Raw genomic sequence first — 9,842 nt, forward strand, 5'->3', positions numbered from 1 at the left:
CAGATGCAGGGGCTTGCCGCTGGTCTTATTGAACCTCATGAGGTTCACACTACCTGTAGACTCTTCACAGTGTCATTTTTGCCAGCATCAGAGCTAAACATACTGAGCAGGATGAGAAACCAAATACCATGTCATACCCCTAAGACATGCTTGGTGTCTCTCTAGGGACAGGCAGAAGGCAGGGTGCACCAAATGAGCAGCCAAACGTGCTGCTTAGCAGGGTGGAAGCTGAGGCTGTGCTTACTTCACCCTGCTTCTGGTCTGTATTAGGTTGTCCTCAAAGTGACCAAGGTCAAATCTTTGTCCCACAGTACACCTCAGGCCAAGCTTGTGATATTGAGAGATGCAAAGCACTGTATCTTTGGGGTGCCCTGGACTCTGAGGCTCCCATTTAGAGACAGCCTTAAATCCAGAGCTGGCTACAAATGTACAGCAGTGCCTGGTCTGGCATTTGCAGGAGCATGAACCTCCTTGCCTGTGTAGCCTCTTCCAACATAGAGTTACCCTTCTATTGCCTGGGAGTAAGGGGGAAGTAAACATAGCAGGATCAGACCCTGAGACTCAAGAGTATGTTCTTCATCTTAAAGAATCTCACTGTGGGAAATCAGAACCATACAGCAAAATAAATCAAAGTAACGTCTTATGCTTTGTACGAGACATGAATAGCCTGCTTTATGTAAGCTTCTTCAGTAGTGTGGGAACTGCTTCATCTTCTCTGATCGCTGCACTGTTATCTTCTTCTCTTTGCAGCAAGAGTGTTAAGCAGCAGAATAGCTAAGACTTTTTCTATTGTTCTGTAATACAAAACATTTTTAGGAGAGGATTGGTCACCTCATTAACTAGTATAACAACCTATATCCTAGTCCCTGTGTCAGAAGTGTGTTTCACTGCCAGCTCAGCCTTCCTGCAGCCACTCAGGCTTGGTGCAACTGAAGTGACATGGCAAACACATGAGAAGAAACTTGAGAAGAAAGGGATTGTTCTCATCCAGATCCTGTGAAAAGTGTGGTCACAGATGGAACCAGTTTTGCAAATTAAACTGCTCTTGTTGGCACTGCTGTGAGCAGAGGGTTTAGACTAGATGCTCTTCCGAGGACCCTTCCAAATGATTCTGTGATCTGCCAACCACTAAGAAACCAGGTAGAAATGGAAAATATCCTCTATGCTGATTTTGTGACTCTATCCCTTACTTTTCTTTTGTTTTTATTAAAAATAAAACAAAATGAAACATTTAGTTTCTGGTTGATCTCAATGTTCCTTTCAACCAGAAAATTATTATTATTATTTTTCATTTTGGCAAGAAAATCCCCAAAATATTGGTTTTGGCTTTTGCTGTGTTCTGCTGAACAGAAAAATCAATTATTTGCATAGCCCTAAGTGTAAGGTAAATCTCATCAATCTCTGTAAAGTAAAGAAACATAATGGCCAAATCTTTGCAATGAAAGGATACATTTACTGGCATAGATGTGATATATTAAGACTATTTTCCAGCAGTTAAAAGTCTTCAAATTCTGCAAAGCCCGTGAAAACCAGTACTGGAGGGCAAAGTAGCTCATGTGCTTTAATCTCATAATAGAAACTACAAATATAACCTCTGGAACTAAATATCACCCTGTGAATGTTGTTTCCTCAAGCTTGCATCTGCTGCTAAGAGGGAAAGAAGTAGAAATGTTCAGTAGCTTATAGTATCCTCATCACAATTTTTTAGTGTTTCTTACTTATGTGTATTTAAAGGGCTTACAGTATAACTTGATGAGACTATTATCTCTTAGCCGTAGCAGAAATAGCTGTCTTGAAAAGCTAGAGTCTTTGCAAAAGCAAAAGTGTTCTCTAAAATAGGCTGAGGAAAAAATATGATCATTCCTAGGGGCATTTTGATGTTAAAAATCCTCTATTTTTTACAAATTTTACATTTCCATAAGTAATTGCAGAGACAGGTTTTTTTTTTTTTTTGTTTGTTTGTTTTTTTTTTTTTAATTTTATGTTTCTGAATAGCAAAAGACAAAATATGGGAAAGTAAAGAGGAAACTAAAAATGCCATTGGCATCGCAAAATGCAAGGGAAGATCTTACCTGCCTGCTGGTGCCACGGACAGATACAGGTTCTGTAGGAAGGGCAGAGAGAGAAGGTGAGGAGAGGAGGCTTTAATGATACACAGAGGAGGGCTTTGAGAGCATTAAGCTTTGCTATGGAATGAGTAACAGACCAATCAATTGATTATTGACCAGAATCTTCCCAACATAGGGGAAAGGGGAAGGGAAGGGAAGGGAAGGGAAGGGAAGGGAAGGGAAGGGAAGGGAAGGGAAGGGAAGGGAAGGGAAGGGAAGGGAAGGGAAAGGAAGGGAAGGGAAGGGAAGGGAAGGGAAGGGAAGGGAACAGCTCAGTTGGAAGGAACCTTCAGAGATCATCTAGTCCAACCACCTGACCACTTCAGGTCTATCTGAAAGTTAAAGCATGTTATGAAGGGCATAGTCCAAGTGCCTCTTGAACAGTGATGGGCATGGGGCGTCAACCACCTTTGCTAGGAAGCCTGTTCCAGTGTTTGACCACCCTCACAGGAAAGAGTTTTTTCCTACTGTTCAGTCTAAACCTCCCCGGTGCAGCTTTGTGACATTCCCTCACATTCCAACATGAGTTATCAGGGGAAGAAACCAGCATCTCCCTCTCCACTTTCCCTAAGCAGAAAGGGGAGCACATCCTTATTGGAAGGAAAGTCTGGGAACATGAAGGAGAAAAAGATGACAGAGAATATCTAGCATGGATTTACCAAGAGCAAGTCATGCCTGACCAGCTTGATTGTGTTCTTTCATGAGATGACTGGCTCAGAAAGCAAGAGCACAGCATTATCAAGGCTTTAGTGAAGCTGAAGCTTTTGACACAGTTTCCTATAGCACTGTTGTGGTCAGACTGGGAAGATCTGGACTGTGTGTATGGACTACAAAGTTGGTGAAAAAATTTGGCTGAACTGCCCCCACTGAAAGAGTGAGGATCCTTGTCTTGAACTGGTGGCCAGTCATGAACGGCATTGCTTAGGGCTTAATAAAGGGGGGCTGATAGTGTTTAATATCTTTATTGATGTCAAGTGTGATGATACAGAATGAACCTGCAGCAAGTACACCAATGACACCAATCTGGAGGGAGAACTAGAAAGCAGGGTTTCCATTAAGCAGGATCATAGCAAGCTGATGAAACAAGCTGACAGAAACCTCATGAAATTCAACAACAGCATATGCAAAGGTGTAATAACCCCATGCACTGGTATAAGCTGGGGACAAACTGGCTGAAAAGCAGCTCTGTAGACATTAACCTGGCAGTCTGTGGACAACAAATTTGGGTGAAGAAGGCCATCAGGATCCTGAGCTGCATCAGCAAAAGCCAGATGGTCCAGGAAAGTGATTCTCCTTTCACAGGCACTCCTGTGGAACTGTGTACAGTTTTGTGTGTGTGGTCATTCTGAAGCAGGTTGCACAGAGAGGCTGGGGATATCTTCATCCCCAGATATAATCACATCTTGACAGGACAAGACCTTCCAGCTTCTGATCTAACTTTGAAGTCGGTCCTCAAAGGAGAAAAGGGCTGGATGAGGTGGTTGCAGAGGTCTCTTCCATCCTATATTTTTCTGTGAACACCTACTGGTAAATCTTATTTTGCTAGTCACATATTATTGTTTTAGGCCCCTGTTACAATATTGTTTCAAATACCTGGTGTTTTTCTGAGGGTGAGGGAGAAGAATTTGAAAAGAAAAGGAAGTGCTTGTAGATGCAAAAGATAATCAATGGATGCAGCCCGCTTCCTTGTTTAAGTGTACTCTTGCCCAGAAAAGCATCAAATATCTAATCACCTCCTTAAGCTGCCTTATAGAGTGAACAAAGTGTGTAACTGCTTTTCACCACGTGTTGCAAAAGATATCCTGGACCAGTGTGAGGAGGTTCAAATCATCACTTCCCACTGCCTGGGAAAGATCTCTATTCATCAACTTATCTGCTACTCTTGGTGTAGGCACTGCGAGTGAAGCCAAGGGGTCTCTAGGAAACTGAAGCATTTCCAGCCCACATGATTTATTGGATCAATCCTTTAGTGCCTTCTGAACAACACACATCTTAAGTTTTCAGATGAGTAGCAAATGAAGCATATTTTAACACAGTACTGCAAAAATGTCAGTGACACTTGATAAGCTCATCTGTCAAGCAAAAAGAAAAATCAGCAATAGCTGCTGAGAACAAAATGCTCTTTTACATCTACAAAAACCAAGTGCCACTGCTGTATCTCATCAAAACTAATTTTCCTCGGTTTTAAAGTGTTAAAAAAATTTTAAGAGTTTAACTCACAAAGAAATGATTAATTTTCTTTTTAATAAGCAGTTATGGCATTAGTCATCTCTTCTGATTCACAATGAAAGCTACGGGGCACAGTGGGATGTATTTACCAGGAGAGGTGTTGAATTTAGTCTGACATGTAGACTTTTTGAAGTATTATTTCTTGAAGTTTTATGTATGAAGGAAGAAAGGCACAAAGGCTTCGAAACTGGAAATGGCTGAGTACAGAGAAACAAATGGTAGGTAGGAAAAAAATTCTTCACAAAGTCCTGGCTTTTCTTACAGGCCTTCTGTGGTTTTTTTTGGTTGTTTGTTGGTTTTGTACACTTATACCGCCTTTGGGACTTACAGAAATGCCAGCTCTGGCTCTCCTTTCTGGGGGCATGTCCCTCAGTCATTGACTCACCATGATGTGGTCCTTGTTCTGCTTTTCTGATCCTGATCTGCTTCTCCCTCTTCTTTCAGGACTGCTGTACCTCAGGTTCAGTACCTCCATCAGGATATTTGAAGACAGAGGTGCTGGTCCTCTCACAGGAGGAATGGGTCATGTTGTGACAAGGATCTGTAGCAGACTATGCTTCTGTGCTCTCTGGTTTCTTGCTGAAGGATTAGGGGGGGCTTCAAAATCTCAAAGTTACCTTGAACATCACCAATTTTTCAACATATGTTATGCATAAGGTGGTAGGTATAATTATCTTCCCTTTAACTTTAAGCATAGCTCTGAAGTTAAGCTCTGACCTTTTCCATGTCTGTGCACATTCTAGAAAAAAGTAGATGGAGAGGAATTAAAAATTACTTAATACAGTATTATAGTAAGGAAAAACAGCTAAATAAAAATTACTCACAATACTCCATTGCCTGATGGAAGAGAAGCCTGATGGAAAAGAAGGAAGTGCTGAATGCAGTTTGCATTGCAATGGGTTGTGAAACAACATACAAAAACTTGAAAATGAGGACTGACTTTTCTGCTTCTCCTCAGCTTCCTCACAAGCCAGAGGAGTCAGAACAGTTACATTAGCCATGGTGAGAAAGTGGCTCAAACACAAGCTTCTGCTCTCATCTTCCTGCCTCCTTCAAGCAGTAACTTCCCTCAAGTCCCATCTCCTCTCTTATGTTATCATGCTTTGATCAATGTTTTAAGGGTTGTTTTTATAACTGTTTGCCTTAAAGGAGTGATGTACCCACTGAGTTTAGGTAATCTGAACCCCACAGGTTCAAATTAAGAAAGAGGCTGGACTGGATTACAACTAACAGGTAAGGCCCAGAATGAGACAAGTTATCACACTGTCTTTATAACTTTATACATCTGTAGGATGCCTCATGTTTTCAGGGTTTAGATCCTATGGTTTTACTTGTTTTTAAAAAACAAAACAAAACAAAACAAAACACGCACACACACAAACTTATTTCTTCTACTACCTTACCTGTTTTGTTTTGTTTTTAAGCTTGTTTTGCAATTTTTATCAGCCTGCAGACATTTTAGCTGGTTAGTCAGTTAAAAGATATGCACCTGAAATTTCAGAGCAGCTCAAAAGCTTGCAAAGTTTAGTGCTTACAAAAGTGAAAGAGCAACAGCGCTGGCCTGACTCATACCCTGTAGGAGTAGGTGCTAGCATAAACCTCCCCACATATATCTGCTGGTTCATCTCAGCCCTTTTAACAAGCTGCAGTCTGTTTTAACTCATTACAGCGCAGTACTAGCAAGCTTAGGTAGGAGACTGCTTTCCTGGGTTAAAATAGCTTCTTCAGCACCCACTGTTACAAGCAACAGTTTATATTATTATATACAATTGGACTACTTGAACCAAGCTATGGCAGTTTTTATGTTAAAGAATATTGTGTGTGTCAGCAGATGTATAGCTCAAGAACCCCTTGCCAGATTTGGGGCAGATGCTATATTTTTGTGTGGTATGTTCCCTGCCTCCTGAGTCTCTGTTGTGCCCTACAGATACAGCCTGACCTGTGGTGGAAGCCCTCTTTCAAAATCTGAACAAAAGGACTGTTTTTGCCTGAATACAACATAGATATGGGAGATATAACTGTATATGTGTTCTGTTATGCCTTTACTTTGCATTGTGTTGCAGGAGTGTAAGGGTAGGTGGTATGTGGTTGCCCCCAGGTACGGAGGCAGGCCAGCAGGGCAGAGTTAGGCTGTTTGTCTCAGACTTACGTTGTGCCTCTTGCTGGCATTGACCTACAAGGAATATTTATTGTGAATACCACTGTGCTCCTCTGGTCTGTGGCCAAGAGAGAAAAACAGGAGGAGGACCAGAAATCCTGTGCTTTGCTTTGTAAGTTCCTCTGTAGTTGTGTTTCCTCTTTGGTAGGCCCCTAACGCAGATGATACAAGCATATGTTTATGTTTCCCTGTTTTTCTCTGAAATGGTCTTCAGTAAAGTGCTCATTCCAACTTTGTCCATGTATTTTCATTTTGCTACCTGATATGTTCAAAGTTCTTTCGCCTTCACTCCCTCCTTGCTTTTACTTTTTTCTCTTTTTGTTATGTGAACAGGTGCTATGGAAATGATCCTGCTAGGACAAATCAATTTTTTTTCTCTCCCCTTGACATCCTAGATCCCTGTAGAACTGGTTCCAGGTGTGGAAGTGAACAGAGAAAACAGATGGAACAAAGGCTGCTTTTTGGGGATCCGAGAAGAACAAGGGTTCAGATCTCCCACAGGACTGAGGCACCTAGATAATTTTGGCAATCTTGGCTAGCCAGGAGATGGTATGCAGTGTGAAGTGCTACAATATGTTATGGAAGGCAAAATGGCAGAATCTTGTCTGGAGTAACATTCTGGGATAGTGCTGAATTTATAAACCATTCATGCCTTTCCACAAAAAGGCATGCAAAGGGACAGAAGTGTACTTAGCTGAACCACGAACAGCCTACTCCAGCGATACCTTGATTTGCTCATGCTGATACCATCTGCAAGGAGAGGGTGTTGGAAATGAGACCAAAGCATTTTGCAAAAAGAAAGAAGAAAAAAAAAAAAAAAGCATTCGTCAACTTGCAAGCAATATAACTTCTGGTATTTTCCCTTCAAATTAAAAACACTTGTCAGGCAGATTTCCAGCGTAGCGTGTGGTGAGTTTGTAGCAAGATTATGATGAACATAAAGAAAACACTGTCAAGTTCAGTTCAGCTCTATATCTGGGGTTTGGGGAAAAAAAAAAAAAAAAAAGTAAAACACACACACACACACACAAAAAAAAAAAAAAAGAAAAAAGAAAAAGGAAAGATTTATGGCTGGTGTGCTTTTTTAACAGTAATGAAAACGGTTAAGGAGAACAAGAATGCCAGCACGTCTTGCAGGGTGACCATTGACCATGAGCCATACTGTGGCTGTGTTGGTGCTGAGGTTCCCCAGCCACAGTATGGAGCATCTCCTGGGGCTCAGACCGCATCAAAGCCTACGTGACCCAGCACAGATCTGGGACATATTGCTTTCTCTGGTGTTACCTTTGCTCCCCCACCAAACAAACAAACAAACAAAGGTATTCTATAGGCACCTGTCTAAAATCATGGCTTAAAAAAGCAGCTGTTTGAGTCAGAGAGGAACCAGGGAGGGGGGCAATGCAAGCATAAGATGTGAGAGCTCTTTAATAACAATCAAATATTCAAATATTTTTATCCCAGCTCTCATCCTCAGGCTATGAGTCTGCTGTGCAGGTGGCACTACCCATGTCTAACAGCACGGCAAGTCCCCAAAACATGGAATTGCCTGGTGAGGAGACCCACAGGTGGGAAGTGGCCAGGGTTTGGAGAGACACAAAGTGTTTTTTTAATCAGGAAATGCCAGCATTTTAAACCCATCGCTTCCAGTGAAATTATGTTGGTGAGAGGCAGAAGAGAGGTTGGTGGGGAGAAGAACCCATCTCTCCACCCCAGGGGTGGTTGGAGACCTCACCCAGTCTCCTTAAGCATTTTCCAGGTTTCCTCTGTAAAAATAGTGAATGATGGCTTGGGTTGTATAAGTGGGTTAAAATAAATTCAAGTCCATTTTTAAAGACCTGGGCCCTTCCAGTCAATAACTCTATGACCATCCTGTAATCAAGCATGGCTATTTTAAAAGCTGACAGCTCCGGTGGGGCAGAGGCAGGCATCAATTCAGCCACTGTACCTTCCCCAGTCCCTGCCGAGCATCCCGAGGTGGGCCAGGGATGCGCTAATTAAAAGAAAATACAGCAGCCTCCAAAAACAGGATGCTACAAAAAGGGCATGAAAGAATCCACTGCATAACCATGTGAGTAATTTAAAAGACAAACTCGGAGTCCTGGCATGGTGAGAGCCAAATGTTCCTTTTCCTGTCATCAAATGTTATTTACTCTAATGTGCAAACAATGAACAGAAGCTTTTTTTTCCCCTCCCGAACTGTGTGAATTACTGTTTAAAAGAGTTTTCCAGTGCTGCTGATCAAGTCCACACACAGAGTTAAAACACAGCCCGCCACACTGTGGCATTTATTCCTCCTCATACCTGAAACACTTCCTCACTGGAGGCCACAGACTAAGTTTCTTCTCTTTGCATGTTGAAGAGAGTCTTTTGTCTTCCTAGCACGCACTATCAATCTGATCATTTAAAGACTACATGCACTAGTCAATTCACCCCCCTGAAACTGAAAGTGTATTCAGAAGAGCTTAGCAATAGCAGTAAAAGAAATGTTTCACTCAAGCTGTTAATTATATCCAGGACAGGCTGGGAAATTCTTCACAATAATCGTGAATGTTAAGAGCTTGAAAAATAAGCTGCTCAGGATAGTCTCCTGCAATTAGCACCAATGTGTGTGATTGAGAATCATGTATGCCAACAGCCACCCTATTACTCGACAAATCAAGACATTAAAAACCAGCTCAGTGGGATGCAGTTCTGCTTATCTGGCTCATACTTGAGATATTATGGAGAGCAGCCTGGAAATAATAATAATGAAGAGTGTGATCTGTTGTGTTACCACTCTGAAGGTCACTTGAAGGCGATCATTTCATGCAGCATTGCCAATAGAATGTGTTTATATTCTGTTGCAGACTCAACAATATCAAGGCTATCATGTTTTGGATGGTGTTTTAATGGCAGCGAAGAAGTTTTTATTTTGCAGCAGAAGCACCATAAAAATGTAACCAAAAAAAAAAAAAAAAAAGGTGACTTCTGTTTTCGTTCTTGAACATGCTGCACCTTTTAAGGTTACATGCCGATCTCCTTAAAGCCAGCAGCAAACCCCCCCCGACTTTCACAGTAAACCTCCTTCCACTTTTCTCGGATACTCTGAATATTTGTACTGCTACTCTCAAATATAAATTATTTTGTTATGTATCCAGTCCCAGTCTTATGTCTGATTCTCTGCATTAAACTTGTGAATAAAACAGCCTCTGACTGAGGATGAAGTTGTTATGATGATGATGAAATAAGAGATGCAGTGGTTGCTATCATATATCTGTGAAGCTGGGATGATGCCTCTGATTTATTTATTTTTTTATATATACTGCAGTTCTGGAGAATTTATCCGGCTGCAGGTCAGAGCAGTCAGA

General features: G+C 41.6%; 1 long non-coding RNA gene across 1 annotated transcript; it reads left to right on the forward strand.

The window, feature by feature from the left end:
- The first annotated feature begins 1,023 nt into the window (after positions 1–1,023).
- On the forward strand, positions 1,024–7,384 carry LOC106015476 (uncharacterized). The gene is made up of 4 exons (XR_003501025.3): positions 1,024–1,140; positions 4,782–4,997; positions 5,529–5,570; positions 6,891–7,384. It is a non-coding gene; the product is annotated as an uncharacterized lncRNA (long non-coding RNA).
- Positions 7,385–9,842: the final 2,458 nt, after the last annotated feature.

This window comes from Anas platyrhynchos, chromosome 1 (genome assembly GCF_047663525.1).
Source record: "Anas platyrhynchos isolate ZD024472 breed Pekin duck chromosome 1, IASCAAS_PekinDuck_T2T, whole genome shotgun sequence".
Taxonomy (NCBI): domain Eukaryota; kingdom Metazoa; phylum Chordata; class Aves; order Anseriformes; family Anatidae; genus Anas; species Anas platyrhynchos.